The following is a 15,109-nucleotide window of genomic DNA, read 5'->3' on the forward strand; positions in this document are numbered from 1 at the left end:
TTATTTACATAAAGTGTGTGAGAAAGTTTGTTACAAGAATGTAAACATCAGAAGGCTAAGAAAAACCTAAAAAACCAGCGGGATACCTCCTATGCCTTCCCAAAGGCATTTGTCACAGGATTTATGCCTGGAATGCCATCCAGGTCAGGCTGGCCATGCAGCAGGGTTCTGCATCCATTGGCGAGGTCAGGTGATAAGGTGATAAGCTATCATGATAAGGGGGGTGTCAGGTGGCTGGATTGCTGCCACAGATACACCAGCTCTATATGGGACTCAAAAATCCAAAACCACTCTGCCTGCCGGGCTGGTAAGACCCTGCAGCATTCCATAGGAAGAGCTCTTTGGGAAAACAGCCCCATGGAAAACTTTCTTGCTTACAAAGTGATGACAGCTATGAGAGGGCTGGGAGCGGGGAGGACTCAGATCTTCCTGAGGGAGGAAATGGTGATGTGTGGCTAAATGTGAAGGTTGTGAAAGTCAGTGTCTATTTTGACACCTGCATCTGCTGAGAGATCATGATGAAAAGCCTTAAACAGGTTGACTTTGTTGAGGGATGAGTGCAACAGAATGGTCCTCTAGAAGCTTGTTGGGACTTCCTGACCTATGGAAATCCGTGAGGAAACCTCTCAGGCATCAGAAGCTCAACAAGCTAAGAGGGAAAATGAGGTAGATGAGGTGGTCATGTCTGGCTCCATCTGCCATGGATTAATGTATGAGACCTGAACCAGGAAAACAAAATCGCCCTTGGAGGTTTAAGAGGCTGAGAATTATTTCAGCACGACTGACACCAGTGTGCTCAGGGCCATCAAGAACCAATTTCCAACCAGCCATGAATATTTACAACCAAGCACATGCCCTTACTTGAAGAAAAGCTGAATTGTTTTGATAATTTGCTGCTGTTGTGCCATGGAAGGAAGGATTTAGCCTGTGTGTTAAGGCAAGGAGCATGAAGTGAAGGAGTGAAGGGTAATGGAAAATGCACGTATATTTGCTCAGGGTGAGATGGATGAAAGGAGGCTTAATCTGCACTTGGATTTCCCAGAGGAGCCCATCCAAGGGAATGGGGCCATCAGGGATTTTCGTGTGCAAGAGGAGCTGCTCAGTTGTCTGCTCCTGTCACAGCAGCTAGTTCTGCTTGATTATTTCCTCAGAGACTGAAATTTGAAAAGAAAACCGGAAGTGAAAAAGACTGAGTCAAATTTCATCTCCTCCTCAGGTGCTCCCCCACACTGGTCTGGCCTTGCATGAGAAGGGGATTTCAGGCTCTTGTCTCATGCCAGGTCTGTAGGCTTCCTTTTCAGTCAGTCCAAAGGTTGTCCACATCTCACTTCCTGTGTGAGTTTTTTGGGAATTGGAGTCTTTCCTGAGGGAAACTGATAGAGATGAGTCTGTCCACCTTGCCTATATGAAAAGAATCCCAAACCAAAACCCAAATCCCCAAACTAAACCACTGGAGGTCCATAAAATTTTAGAAATTTTAGTGGGAACAAGTTTTAGCTGCTCTATAAAACTGAGATTTCATGATGCTGTTTCAGCAGTGATGAAGACTAATATATTGTTACAGGGCTTGCAAGGGTTGCAGGGTGAAGAGAGAGACGAGAATCTTGACCTCATTTTCAGAAGGCTTGGTTTATTATTTTATGATATATATTACATTATAACTATACTAATAGGAATAGAGAGAAAAAGTCTCAGAAGCTGCTATACTAAGAATAGAAAAGGAATGAATAAACAAAAGAGCTCTCTCTGATTCTGTCCCAGAGAGGGCTTGGTCTTTTGATTGGCCTTTAATTGTAAACATCCAACACGGGCCAATCACAGGTGCACCTGTTGCATGCCACAGCAGCAGATAACCATTGTTTACATTCTTTTTCTGGGGCCTCAGCTTCCCAGAAGGAAAAATCCTAAAGAAAGGATTTTTCACAAAAGATGTCTGTGACAATATATAAATGTAATATTAAGATAGGCATGAAATTAAAGTAATTTAAAATGAAATTAAAATTAAAAATTATTAAAACTTATTTTGCTTTTTAAAGGTTTTGTCACTATTAGAAGAAGAAAATCAAAGTAACCCATTTAGTTTCTCGTCCCATTCATGTTTTCCAGGCTCTCTGAAGTCCCATGCTCGTGCAGTGGAGGAGTAGGGCAGAAATTTCACTTTATAAAAGGGGCTGAATCCCATAACAAACAGTGAACTCCATCCCATAATAGTGATTCAAACTTTTGGTTCACCTGATGGTTTGAGGGACATTAATCTTAGGCCAGGAGAAGAGAATAAATAAACCCTAGGCAATGCTCTGAGTGATTCAGCTGTGTTCCTGTGAGAGGGGGAATTGGAGGGCTCCGTGTCAGGAGGCTGCTCCCAGCTCAGGAGAAGATGATGGAGCTCTGGAACAGCAGGAGGACAGGGCAGGACAGGATCCACATGAGGTTGCTCCATGACAGCCCAGCAAACATCACTGCAGTTGCCATACGCAGGACTAAATTAATTGGAGAGGAGAGTTAATGAGCAGTGGGAGGAATTAATAGAAGCTTAACCCTTGATTATCTAAACTTCCAATAGCACCCTCCACTGCTCCCTGGCACTGAAATGGATGGTGAATGCTGAGACATCCAGGAAATCTCTCCATCCCTTCCAGGGCCTCCTGCAAGGCTTGGGAAGAGCAGCTCATGGCTCTGTTGTGTGTGAAGTGGTGTCAGCAGAGCTGTGAACTCCTCAGCAGCTCTCCAGTGATGGAGGAACCTGTGAAAGATGAACCAGGATGTCAGAGAGGCGTCAGTTCAACCTTGAATGGGGGATGGAATTATGGCTTGGGACATGGGGGGACTCTCAGCCATCTCTAATGGGATGGTTTAGCTGCAGGGGACCTTGGATGGGAGCTGACATTCCCCACCAGATTTCTTGGTGTTTCTGTGAGCAGGTGAACCAGAATTCTGCTCAGAAGTACAGATCCTTGTTCATCATACTGGTATTTTTCTCTGGAAATACTGCTGGGATTAGGGTTAGGGGTGGGGATCAGGATCTCACAGAACATAACAAGTTGTGTGCTCTTCAGCTCAGGAGCTGCTGGGGGGCTACAGCAGTCACACTGATATATTAATTATATATTAATTTCTTCCTTTGAAGCATTTACTGTTTGGGGATTTTTATTTTTTTAAATGAAAAGTGGCAAGTTTTCCCATAAGGCTTTGGGAAAACTGCTGCTCTGCTCATTTCTCAAACATTTCCATCTAAACCAATCTTTATGTAAAAGATGGGAACAGTTTCCATGGATAGCATGACCAGGGTGTGGAGATCATGCTGGGGAGAAGGAGCTGCTGTGCTGGATGTTAAGATTGATCCTTGTTAACTGAGCTGCATTTTTCATCCTCCACCCTGGCCTCAGACGCTGCAGCCAGCATCCCTCCTGCAGATGCTGCAGGATCACTCACAGCCATTAACTAATGCTAAATTATGATGAAGCATCTCCTGAAATACGTGTGACTTGCACACGAATAACAAATGGATTTGTTTCTGTCAGGTGTGGCAGGAGTTTGGAGCTGATCCACACCAATCCCAACAATTCCCCCAGTAATTCCAGGACAGGCGTGGAGAGAGGAGATGCTGGGGAGTACGTGGCAGCTCAGGATGAGCTGTGGGAGGAGAGGAGTTCCAGGCTGCCAAAGCAGTCCCGGTTTATAGAACCCCAGTGGAGTTTGCCTCCTAAAGACATTAATGAGGGTGAGATCCCTTTGTTAGCCCCCACAACTGCAGCCATCCCTGCAAAAAAGAATTCTCTCCTCATTATCTCGTGGTAGAACAAAAAGACCCTCAGAGGTCAGCCTTGTGATGATGTCTCTGTACATCTGCATTTCTCTGGGGAAAAACAGGTCAAGAGGGAAAGGACTTTTCTATGGTGTTTGTGCATGATACCAGAAAAATGTCCAAGTGTCTCCTGGGATGAGATTTTCCATATGAAAAGTGAAAGCTTTTTGTCTTAAAGCATTTCTATTTGCTATGAAATTAATTGAAATAAAAATCTCAGTGCAAAATAAAACACTGAAACCCTGGAATGCCTCATTAAATGGATCATCTGGTTCAGAATTAAGTCGTGGAAAAAGTGATGCAGAGCTGGGGAACTTTTCACTATGTGCTGCCTCTACATCTTGCTCTTGCAGGTGAGCAGGTTCTGTTACACCCAGGTTCTATTTTATAGGGGTTTGAGGCAAATCCTGGTGTCATCTGAGTTAGTGGGGTGGAGCCCTGAGTTACTCATTCATGTCTGGCTTTCCCTGAATAGGGAGATTTAATTTACTGCTTTCAAATGAGTCCCCTCTTTCAAAGGGCACTCAGAGCAAGACGCTTCTGACAGCCTGACCTCTGAGCTTTCTGGAGATGGTTTTAGGTTTATTTCCTGCTAAGAGAAGGTTTCAGCAATTTTCCTTCATTTGAAAGAAGAGGAGAAGTCTCAAAACCATGTGATTTCTACGAGTTTCACAAAAGCTGGCAGCTGGGATAGACCCAAACTGGAGCCCAGAGAGGAAAAACAGGGTCAGTGCTTGTGTTTTACATTGTGTCTGACAGGGACCAGCTGGCCAACAAACACATGTGCCCCACTTTCTCCAGGAGCAGCCTGGCAGTAATGAGACAGCTCACACTTCTCTGGCAGCACAGCACAAGCAGGATCAAACGAGGGTGCAGAGAGCTGTGCTCCCCATGGGGCACAGGGAACCATGCCAGGGGGCGTGTGGGTGTGAAGGATGGGCAGGTCAGCTCCTCCTGGCTCCTTCTGGTGCTGCTTGGGGTCCTGAGGAACCTGGGACAGAGCAGGGAGAGGTTAGAAAAGAAAATCCTCAGGAGCACAAGCTTCATTCATTCTTCTGTTTCAAATTCTGAATAATTCCCAGCACTGGGAGGAGGCCCACAGGGCTGCAGGACTCAGAATGCATAGAGAGACCTCAGCTGTGCATCCTGCTCCTCAGGTCCTGGTGGGACCTCAGCTGTGCATCCTGCTCCTCAGGTCCTGGAGAGACCTGGAGGGACCTCAGCTCTGCATCCTGCTCCTCAGGTCCTGGTGGGACCTTGTTACAGGGCTTGCAAAGGGTTTTCAGGGTGAAGAGAGAGGCGAGAATGTTGACCTCATGTTCAGAAGGCTTGATTTATTATTTTATGATATATATACTACATTATAGCTATACTAAAAAGAATAGAGAGAAAGTTCCCAGAAGCTTGCTACGCTAAGAATAGAAAAGGAATGAATAACAAAGGTCTGTGTCCAAGCACAGAATGAGACCCAGCTCTGCCATGAGTGGTCAGTAAATCCAAACATTCACCCAAGACCAATCACAAATGCACCTGTTACATTCCACAGCAGCAGATAACCATTGTTTACATTTTGTTGCTGAGGCCACAGCTTCTCAGAAAGGGGAAAAATCCTAAAGAAAGGATTTTTATTAAAAGATGTCTGTGACAGGACCTCAGCTCTGCATTCTGTTCTGCAGGTCCTGGTGGGAAATCCTGCCCAGCTCGGAGCCCCCACAGCCCCCAGTCAATCCAAGGCTCTCCTCTCTTTGGGTTGGCAATAAATCTGCCATCTCCTTGGGACAAGGGCTGTTTTTCTGGTTTATGTTTGCTATTAAACATTTATTATGAAAATTGATTAAACTTTAACTGAGGGAGGGGAATTGCTTTAACCTGCTGCAGAGAATGACACGGGCTGTGATTTTGTACGGACACGAGAAAATCCATCATTCCTGGTTGGGAGGAATTGAAACCAAACAGATTTTTCTGCAAATGTCTTCCCTCAAAAAGCATTTTGAAAGCCTTTCTTACTGCATTTGCAAATCAGGTACACAGAGTACCTGAACACCCCCAGCTACTGCAGCTCTGCAAACCCCAGAGAGCTGCTGCAAGTGCCTGCAGGCTGCACAGCATCCTGAGGTAAAGCATCACCTCCTTCCTCTTTGGAATGCTGGTAATGTTGGTGGGAGTTTCTGAGCCTAAATCACTCCTCCACTGGGGGTGCCCGTGGCTGTTGGTTGGAACAATTAACTGCAGCATATTTTCTTCCCACGTTTCAAACCCATCTAACACCAGGTGTTACAGCACAATTACCACAGGTAACTTCGTGTGACAAACTACTTCTGGAGATCAGGCAAGGACAGTTCAGTTACCAGGGGCAGGGAAATGTGATGTGCATTTATTTTGTTGTAAATAAGGCAGGTTAGTACAGTCCTGTCACAGATATCTTTTGTGAAAAATCCTTTCTTTAGGATTTTTCCCTCTTCTGGGAAGCTGAGGCCCAGAGAAAGAATGTAAACAATGGTTATCTGCTGCTGTGGAATGCAACAGGTGCATCTGGGATTGGCCCGTGTTGGATGTTTACAATTAAGGGCCAATCAGAGACTGAGCTCTCTCTGGGACAGAATCAGAGAGAGCTCCTTTGTTCATTCATTCCTTTTCTATTCTTAGCCTAGCAGCTTCTGAGAACTTTTCTCTCTATTCCTTTTAGTATAGTCTTCATGTAATATATATCATAAAATAATAAATCAAGCCTTCTGATCATGGAGTCAAGATTCTCGTCTATCTCTTCACCCCTGAGGGACCCTTGCAAGCCTGGCAACACAGTCCCCATTTACAAAGTAATGTTGAAACCTGGGGAAGACCTGTCAGTTGTTAACACAGTTACTGTGGGTCCTTTGTGTATTCTGGTCTTCCCATGGTTTGGTTGGTTTTTTTTTTTTCTGTCAGGAGGTGAAATAAGTGTCTTGAGTCAAGTATGTTCTTGTAATCCCACTTGTCTTCCAAAAAAGACACACTTTGAATAAACTCAACAAAACCAGAAACCAGCACTGTGGCTTTGGTGCTGAGAAACCCCGTGGTTCACCCCTTCACTGAGCTGTGCCTGAGCAGCTCCATCTCCCTGCAGTGCTTCTCACTTGGTGTAATTCCTCTCCTCTTTCAGTCCAGGCACATCCAGCTGTGTGATATTCCAGCTTTGTGGTGTGCACCCGGGTTCTCCTGTGGTGTTTGTCAGTCAAGGTGTGGGCACCTGATTGTTAAAGATGATGATGGTTCAAAGATGCAGATAATGAGTTTGTATCAGTTATTGCAACAGTGATGCAGTAAATCCCAGTTTTAGGCATATGATCCTTGCTACTCATGGGGAATCTCACATTCCTAAAATATCAAGGATAAGAGATAAAACAGCATCAAGTAGCTGCAAGGGGGGTTTAGATTGAATATTAGGGAAAATTTGGGAAAATTTCTTCACAGAAAAGGTTGTTAGCATTGGACCTTAACAACCAGGGCAGGGCACTCACCAGCTGCCCCTGGAAGTGTGAATTATGGATGTGGCACTTGGGGACAGGGTTTACAGTGACCATGGAGGTGGTGCTGTGGGTTGGACTCGGTGATCTCAGACGTATTTTCTAACCTTAACAATTCCCTGATTCTGACATCCAGCTGGACACCCCCACAGCAGAGGTTTGGTGTCCTGTTCCTGAGCTGAGTGTCTGGAAACTGAGCTTTTCTGCCCTCCCAGTGTGCCCTTGGTGAGGTAGGAAGGGCTGGAGGAAGGGGAATGGTTGGGAGCAGTGCCTGGGCTGGTGGGGATGGGGAGGAGATGCAGGGAGGCAAACAGGAGCAGCAGAGGGCATTGGCAAGGGGCCACACTGGCATGGCCAGCCTGTTGCTTCCAGGCACCAGGAGGGGCTGAGGGAGCTGGGCAGGGGCTCAGCCTGGAGCAAAGGAGGCTCAGGGGCCCTTGTGGCTCTGCACAGCTCCTGACAGGAGGGGACAGCCCAGGGGCCGGGCTGTGCCCCAGGGAACAGGGACAGGAGCAGAGGGAACGGCCTCAGGCTGGGCCAGGGCAGCTCAGGGTGGGCACAGCAGGAATTTCCCCATGGAAAGGGGGCTCAGGGATTGGAACTGCCCAGGGAGGGTTGGAGTGCCCATCCCTGGGGGTGTCCCAGGAACACCTGGATGTGGCACTCAGGGCTCTGGGCTGGGGACAGGGTGGGGATCAGGCACAGCTTGGACTCGATGATCCTGGAGGTCTTTTCCAACCTCAGTGTTTCTGGGATTCTATGATTGCTGCAAGTAATGCTTATCTATATTCTTTCTCCACATTTTTCATGCCAAGCTGACATAAAGAATAGTTTGATGCTGCATTTCATGCCTTTCCTCCCTCCCTTACTAGTAACATGGAATTATGTCCCCATTCCTTTAAAATCCTGAGGTTTAGCAAGCACATAAAGTACACTTAAACCCCAGCCCTGACTGTAAAGCAAATATTCCTTTTTCTCTCAGGAAACCATTTCTTTGACTTGTTATTTTGAGCTCCATCATGGTCGTTGCATGCAAAGGCAACTTTGTGGAAAAGAAGGTTAAGTGCTAAGGTTAAAACAGGTTCAAGTATAATCCAGTGTGCCCTTGGCAAAGACAGAAGGGTTTTAGTGGGTCTCATTTATCATTGCCTGACTGCTTAAAGTGCTTGACTGGCTCATTATTGTTTTTATATGCCTGTAGAAGAGCTGCAAAAGAGCCAGTGAGAAAAGTATCACTGTTTTCCTCGTTTAACCCACACTCAACACGGAACAATAATATTTAAGACTTCAGAGTGTAAAAGGTTTTCTCTTCAGAAACCAAATTCCCCAGCATGAGCCACGTGGAGCAGCTGGGGCTCAGCTCCAGAGGGGAGGTTCCTCTTGGTGTGGAGTTAAATCTATGGCAGAATTTTAGAGGTGAGAGCCTGGAACTGCTCCTGCCAGCTGGGGTTCCCAGGCCTTTCTGGAACCACTGCCTGACTTTCAGCCTTTCCTCCTCAGCCATTCTGCCAAAGCTTTGTCCTCCCCCTGCTGGGGCTGTGGGCTCTGCAATGGAGGGAATGGTTGGACCATCCCTGGAAGGCAGGGAGCTGCTGGAACAGTTTTCCAGGAGGTTATGGACTCCCCATCCCTGGAAGTGTTCAAAGCCAGGTCGGACAGGGCTTGGAGCCACCTGGGACAGTGGAAGATGTCCCTGCCCATGGTATAGGGGGTGGGAATGGGAAGAGCTTTAAAGTCTCTTCCATCTCAAACCATCCCATGATTCTGGGATCATGGGACACTAAAAAGAATATTTTGGAGCACAGATCTCAAACATCAGTGAGCAAAGACCTGTTCCATGCTCTATCCCTGCCTGTTTGTTTTGCAGATGGATCCTGGGGGATACAGGATGCTCTGCACCTGGATGTGGCATTCACATTCTCTGAAAAAATCCCTTGGCCCAGGGTTTTTCTCCTGGGAAGCTAAGAGGCCTCAGAGAAAAAGGAAAACAATTCTTATCTCATTTGCTTCTCCTGTGCTGTGCTCATGTGGAATGTGTTTGCAGATTGTTTACCCACAGGTGATTGTTCCATTGGATTCTGCTGTGAGTTGTTTTTGACTCAATGACCAATCACAGCCAGGCTGCATCATTCCTGCCTTCATTGGGGCATTCCCTGCAAATACAATACCTGGGGATTTGTGTGCAGTTGTGTAAATCACCAGGATGATATGGCAGAGGTCCTGACTGGGGGTGTGGGGGGGTTTAATTAAGTGGCTGCTTTAACTTATGGTACCTTGCCAAGGCTCTTTACAAAGCTCTTCTGGAGCTCAGGAGGTGTTAATGCCACTGGAAAAGGCTGTGGCTTCATCCCAAAGCAGCTGAATCCAACCTGGAACAGGTACAGAACGAGACTGGGAGGAGGATTAAGGAAAAGAAGCACCTGTTCTAGAGGGGAAATTATGAGAATTGAGCTTGTTTAAGTGAGTCTGACAAAGGCTGTGTGAAGGACTGGGATAACTCTGGAGAAATCCATCAAGGGGATGATGACTGAGGGGTTGGAACTGGAGCTATTTCACCAAACCATGGTGCTGGGTTTGGAGCAAATGGTACAAATTGGTCATGGATAACTTGGTGCTGGAAGCTGAAAAGGTTTTTTTTATTGTTATTATTTCTTGAAGGGACAAAATGCTGAAGTAGTGGGAATAAAGAACCCAGCAGGGTTTTAACCAGGATCATCCCTTGGTGGTGGGATTGTGTGAGGTGGCTGCCAGGAACAGGAGGGTTCAAGGACCTCTCCAAATCCATGGACAACAACCTTGTTCTGGACTGAAGGAATGGGTTGGGTGCACACCTGGATTGTGGGAATCAGGCACCACTCACCCGGGTTAAGCAGAGTGCTGGGGTGCCTGGGAAACCTGGAGAAACACAGCCATGGCCTGGAAAGCTCTTTCCCCTCAGTTCTGGAGTCACACACTATCAATTCTGGGTTTCCTGATCCTGAGGAGACTTTAATACCCAGCTTGTGAGTTCTCAGAATTCAATTCACTCAGCCCCTCTCCATGTCCGCATGGAGACAGGAATATTGAGTCCATCGGGGTGCAAATCCTGTGAGTGCTTAGCCCTGGCCAGGGCTGGGTGAAGATCCCACGTGGAGGCTGCAGCAGCTTCCCTTGAGGGTGTCCAAGCTGCCTGCAGTGAGAATCTGCCCAAAACAAGACACCCCAACTGCAGACACTCTCTGATCTGAGCTTCCCAAAATTACAGGTTAATGTTAATGTTGAGGATACCCATGAGTGTCACTCAAGTTCTCCCCTGCAAGGGAGGGTAAGAACACCCTGGGATCCTGTTAATGGCCAATCTGACTGAAGTCAGGGCATTAGATGGGGTTGGGTTTTTGTTTACCCATATTCATATCCCATCTGGGAGCCCCTGGGATGCTGTTGTATTAGACATCACACAAAAATGGAGCAGGAATGTGGTCTCTCCTCTGCTGCTTAAAAATAATAAAATTTCCTCTCTGATTTATGGGCTCTCTGAACAGCAGGGGAGAAAAGGGGGGACAGCATCAGTTTGGTTCATTCTGACCAGTACTCACAACACAGAGAAAGGGAAAACCTTTTTAAAAATATATTAATAAATTTCCTCTGCAGAAATGAGTTTCTTGGGCTCAATTTTACCCACCTGGGAACTCTGTTGTCTCATGAAACAGAGCACCTGCTCTGTTGTCCCATAAACAAGGGAGAGCAAATGCATTGTGTGCTCGTTCCAAAGCCTGGCTCCCCCGCAGGGCTGGAATGTGCTGCAGCAGAGGGAAGAGATTTGGAAGTTTGCCCTCCGGTTTCCTAGAGAGACAAGGCTGTGGGAGCAGTTAGAGAAACATTCCCTGTGCCCGCCGGGGTTCCCTCCGTGGCTCCAAAGTGCTTGTTGGTGCTGTTAATTAGAGCTGTGTGGAAACATCCCCGGCAAAGCTGGAGCCGCAGCGAACGTGCCTGGCAGGGTTGTGGTCCAGGCTCCCACTGCAAATCAGCTGCCCTGCAAGGTTTGGGAGGGAGCAGGAGAGCTGGAGCTCTGGCATCAGAGATGTGGGAATGCTCTCAGGCCAAACCAAGGTCCAGCTAGGTCCAACCAAGGTGGGCTAATTAAGACCCACTATGTGTTGACTTAGTGGATATTTAGCTAATGAAGATGGAGCTGGCAGGCCAGCTTTGTGCTGAATGTGCAGTTCAACCTCCTTTCTCTTGCTTTTAGTGGCAGCACTGGGAGTTTGCTCTGAGTCCATCCTGTCCCTTTTGAATCCTAAATTGTGACCTCAGAATCTCCTCTGGAAGCAGGGCAGCGATGACCCTGCTACAACTTGTTTGTGCTACAGGCAGAGCTGGTACTGCTGGCACCCTCGGGTGCTTTGCAGGGTTCTGTGCCCATCTCCAGAGGGATTATCCTGAGGTGAAGGATGGATCAGGCTGCCAGAGCTGGGCTGCTGCTGCTGCAGAAGGAGGGATGCTCTGCTTAGCCAATGCAGAGAGCCTAAGAGGTAAATCCATGCTGGTTGTTTGGGATGAGGGACAATAAAGCCGTCAGAGAGGGTGGGGTGGCTTTGCTGGAGCTGCCTCAGACACTGAAATCCCATCTGGTCAGCAGTACCAGGTTCATGCTGTGAACACAGCCAGGAGTGTGCAGGATGTGCCCAGCCCACAGCTCAGCCTCACCCTGAGATCTGGTCAGACTGGGAAGTGAGAGCTTTCCATCTCCTGCTGCTGTGTTCCAGATCATTTGCTGTGACTCTGGGCATATGTTGTCAATTCACCAGCACCTTTATGCAGTCAGTTATAATTCACATTTGCTGGTTTTTAATGAATATTTGTTCACTGGAGCATTTGCCAGGGAGTGTGTGTGGTGTGCAGAGCCAGCCCACATCCCAGCAGCCTCCAGCTTGGGCTGAGCTGAGGAATCAAGCTCAGGAACAAACCAGGAATATATTTTGTGACACACACTGCCTGCGGTGTGAGACGGAGGGGACTCTGTGAATGGGAGTCTTGCAGGACAGTCCTAGCAGCCACATGGATGGAAGACTTTCCTGCCAAAGCAATGGAAAATCCCAGAGACAATCAGGGCCCTGCTGAAATTCCCTTAAAATCCAAATCCAGGCTCAGTCACTACCACTCTGGAGCACCTCACTATCTGCTGCTCCCACTGCAAGGTTTGTTGTCCTGCCTGGTATTCCCATCATCTGGATGGGGAATGGAAGCAAACCAGGATATCTGGAATACATGGTGATGAGGGGCCTGTGAGGAACATCCCAGGAGTCCCAGGTCCTCAGGAAGGCATTGAGAGACACAAGGAACACTGTGGGATTTTTGGGGTCCCCAGGATGAAGGAGGAATTGAGAATCTGACTCCATGTTCTTAGAAGGCTAATTTATTATTTTATGGCATTATATTGTAACAAAGAATGCTATACTAAAACTATACTAAAGAACAGAGAAAGGATCCTTACAGAAAGCTTAACAAGATGCTAATGAAAAACTCGTGACTGACTCCTCAGACAGCTGGCTGTGATTGGTCATGAAGTAAAAACAATTCACATGTTGGATAAAAAAATCTCCAAACCACATTCCAAAGAAGCAAACACAGGGGAAGCAATGAGATAATATCGTTTTCCTTTTTCTCTGAGGCTTCTCAGCTTCCCAGGAGAAGAAATCCTTACAAAGGGATTTTTCAGAAAATATGAGTGACAGAATACAGACAGAGCTAAGGCTGAATGTGATTGTTCTAAAGATACAGGACTCACTCAAAAAGGGAATGTGGGGATTTGGTAAACACTTGAGAGTGTTTTGGGAGCCCAGTCCACTTTGTTGGTAGAGAGAGCAAATTCATAATTACTGCAATAAACATGTGGGAGGTAATTACTTCTCCCATTTGCTGGCTGTGTAAAAGATGCAGTGAGGAACAGGGACTGCTTCCCCTGTCCTTTGCTGGGAGAGCCAAGGCTGCGGCCTGTGCCAGGGAAAGATGTGTCAGGAAAACCAAAGAGCTGACAAAAGAGTAGGCTACAAAGCTGAGCAGCTCTGAGTCCTGCTGGGCAAAAACCTCTGACCAGGAAAATGGATTTCAGCAGCTTCTCCTTCCATCTCTTTGCCTTCAAGTGCAGCTGCTGCTTGGACAAAATCAGCCTGGCTTTAAAGTAGGTCAGAGCTGAAGTCATCTCAGGATGCTCTCAGAAGAAGAAATACATGTCAGTGTGGCACCACTGTGTCTTTTGACAGAGTTGTTCTCCACTGGCTGCTCCATGGGACTCAGATCCAGAAGAAAAGCTGCAGCCAGGTGGGACAGCCATAGATCACAAATCCTACCTGGAGGGATGCACTCCAGCAGAGATGAGGACAGCACAAGGGGGATGTGGGAGTGGACGTCCAAATTCTCAAAATACTTCCAAAAAAATGGACTTGGAGAAACATCAGGGTCCTGAGCACCTTTTTATAAGCTTTGGGGTCCCAAAAACCTAATTATCCACACAGAGTCTGGTGTAGTACTGAGTAATCCAAGGGGGTTTTTGGACAGACTGACAGCCATCCAGTCTGGGCTATTTTAGTAGCATGAAGACATCCTGGGTGCTCCTTTTAAGTCTCAGACACGTAATTAGCAGTTCCAGGTTCTGAGCAGCTCATTAGTGTTTGGGCAGTCAGGAAGGGACACCAATGAGTAATGATTTCAAGCACCTGCTCAGCAGCTGTGAGTTTTGGGTTAGCAATGCCAGTGAGTTCCAAACCTGCTTTCAGGGAAGCATTTTCATCAGGCTGGAGAGAAATTCACACTTTTGTTCCCTGTTGCTGCCCAGCAGCCAAATTCTCGTGCCTGGTTTCCTTGGGAGGAGTGCTCCAGATGTTAGGAATAAGAAGCTTTACTAGGCCAATATTCAAGCAGCAATCAATTTATTATTTAATATGGTAAAGTATGAGCAATACAGTGCTGGGTACAGTGGGGGAAGTTTTCCCTCCAACTGCACACCAATAATTGATGGTTACAGGTATTTATAGGGGTACTCATCAGCTTTTTCAGCAGTTTCTATTTTCAATTTTTTTACTCATCAGCAATTTTTATTCCAAATTATTACATCACAATTCTATACGCTATTGTGATTTTAGTTTCTCAGGATGTATCTCAAAGGAGTATCCCCAGATGGTGACGGTCCAGTTTCCGAAAGAAGAAAGATGAATCCCATCTGGTGCGGTCCAGCTCCCAGATGTGTGTCCACCTTTTAATTGCAGAGACTATAAATCTCATTACAGTGATGTCCAGCTTCCCTTTGGTCAAAACCATAAACCCTTGAGGTGATGTTCATCTTCCTTTCTCAAGCTGTTTTTCTCTGCTTCACTAAGGCGTGAGATAAGCATATTTCCTTTATATATATTCCAAAGCTATAGTTTCAAGGATACAAGTAATATTGTAAAGTTATACTTCAAAAGGTTATTATTGCAGAGCTCTTTATGGATGAAATGCAAGCAAAAAGCAACATCTTTAACACCTTAATTCCAATGCTCTTAAATCAACCAGGGTTAATTTGCAAACAACAGATAGGTTTAAAGGCCTTTTTCCATGCTTTATCCTCCTCTGTTATTATTAGAATTCACAGCTCTCCCATTGTCGGGGTCTACACATTTGGCATTCACAACTACACACATCGCCTGTTTGTACCTGACACGAAACACAGCTTTGTATTTCACACAGGCTGAGCTGCAGTTTCACTGGGCCCTAGGAGCTGCATTTAGCTGAGCACATTGAGCCCATCTGCTTCCCAACCCCAGCAGCAGCTCCAGCCCTCTGG

General features: G+C 46.6%; 1 protein-coding gene across 2 annotated transcripts in view; it reads left to right on the plus strand.

Moving 5' to 3' along the window:
- LOC131568468 (acid-sensing ion channel 2) overlaps nt 1-15,109 on the plus strand; it is a 486,813-nt gene that overhangs the window by 10,645 nt on the left and 461,059 nt on the right. The gene's annotated exons all lie outside the window — the stretch shown is intronic.

The sequence above is a fragment of the Ammospiza caudacuta genome, chromosome 27 (genome assembly GCF_027887145.1).
Source record: "Ammospiza caudacuta isolate bAmmCau1 chromosome 27, bAmmCau1.pri, whole genome shotgun sequence".
Classification (NCBI taxonomy): Eukaryota; Metazoa; Chordata; class Aves; order Passeriformes; family Passerellidae; genus Ammospiza; species Ammospiza caudacuta.